The sequence below is a fragment of the Hylobates moloch genome, unplaced genomic scaffold, assembly GCF_009828535.3.
Source record: "Hylobates moloch isolate HMO894 unplaced genomic scaffold, HMol_V3 SCAFFOLD_7602, whole genome shotgun sequence".
Classification (NCBI taxonomy): domain Eukaryota; kingdom Metazoa; phylum Chordata; class Mammalia; order Primates; family Hylobatidae; genus Hylobates; species Hylobates moloch.
The window spans coordinates 1-1,824 of record NW_026659877.1 but is presented as its reverse complement, the minus strand read 5'-3'; positions in this window follow the sequence as shown (position 1 = coordinate 1,824).

Below are 1,824 nucleotides of genomic sequence, written 5' to 3'. Positions count from 1 at the left end.
AGGAGACTCTCAGCACCCTCAGGTGGGGCTTCTGGCTCTAGCAGGGATGGGGCAGCGTAGGAAAAGTGCCAGGAGTTTAGAGGCGAGTTGCTCAGGATCCTGCTCGTGAGACGGGGGAGGTCCCGGAGCCCTGCCACGATATCTTGAGACCTGGGAGAGGGGGAAGGAGAAACAGCAGACCAAGGGTCCCCTGCCCCCAGGCCTCACCGACCCTGCTCCTCTGTCACCCAGGTATGCTGACTGCACCAAGCAGATCCGCTGCAATGCCATCATCAACGAGGACCCTAATGCCCGGCTGATTAGAGAGCTGCAGGAGGAAGTAGCCCGGCTGTGGGAACTGCTGATGGCTCAGGGACTGTCAGCCTCTGCTCTGGAAGGTCGAGGTTCCAGGGAGGGGCAGCTCAGGGATGCCCCTTGGCCCACCCCATCCCTCCTCACTTGCCTTTGCCCAGTCCTGGAGCCAGGGAGGGACGACGCACTATGAAACCCTTCATGTGCTCAGTGACGTGGACACAGATGTGCAGAGGGACGTATGTCTTCAGATGTTACAGAGCTAGGAGGGACTAATTCTCTAGGGGAGAATCAGGATCCAGAGGGACCTGTCAGGCTCCTGGAACTAATAAAATGACCATTACAGGAAAAAATGGCAATATATACTTACAGGTCAAACAGTAAATTGTTAAGAAGAGGCTAGGCTACTGGGTGACTTTCTTGACAGAAGTTCTTGCAAAACGTCAGAGTCGAAGTGGACCATAGCCTAACAGATCTCAGTGGAGTGCTTTCTAGCATGTCAGGCTCAGCCTCACTGATGGAAATAGTGTCCAAATCAGAGGATGTGTAATCCATGTTGACTGGGTCAGGAATGGACCCTGCATTCAGTCTTGAGATCATCTCATTGAGGATAGGGTGCTAAGGGCCACAGTGTGGAGAATATGAGTGTTCTCGGAAAGAGAAGGATAAGGTAGCTAGGATGTTTGCCTTCCAACATTTGAGGGATTTTCTTGCAGAAGAGAAAGCAGTAAGGACTTTTTATCTCAGAGAGCAGAACTAGAAACACCAGCACACATGACGTGGGGCCAGTTTCAGCTCAACACAGCTAAGAATTTTTTTTTTTTTTTTGAGACGGAGTCTCACTCTGTCACCAGGCTGGAGTGCAGTGGCTCAATCTTGTCTCACCGCAACCTCCGCCTCCTGGGTTCAAGCAATTCTGCTGCCTCAGCCTCCCGAATAGCTGGGATTACAGGCGCCCGCCACCACACCTGGCTAATTTTTGTATGTTTAGTAGAGACGGGGGTTTTAGCCTGGCACAGTGGCTCATGCCTGTAATCCCAGCATTTGGGGAGGCCAAGGCAGACAACTGAGTTCAGGAGTTCAAGACCAGCCTGACCAACATGGTGAAGCTTCTACTAAAAATACAAAAATTAGCTAGGTGTGGTGGCACGCGCCAGTAATCCCAGCTACTCAGGAGGCTGAGGCAGGAGAATCGCTTGAACCCAGGAGGTGGAGGTTGCAGTGAGTCAAGGTCTCACCACTGCACTCCAGCTTGAGTGACAGAGGGAGACTCCATCTCAAAAAAGAAAAGTTCGACACAGAGGTTTCTAGACTGGCCAGGCTGGTCTTGAACTCCTGACCTAAGGTGATGTGCCTGCCTTGGCCTCCCAAATTGCTGGGATTACAGGTGTGAGCCACTGCGTCCGGCCCAGCTAAGAATTTTCTTTTTTTGAGACAGTCATGCTCTGTTGCCCAGGCTGGAGTGCGATAGCGTGGTCTCGGCTCACTGCAACCTCTGCCTCCTGGGTTCAAGCGATTCTCCTGCCTCAGCCT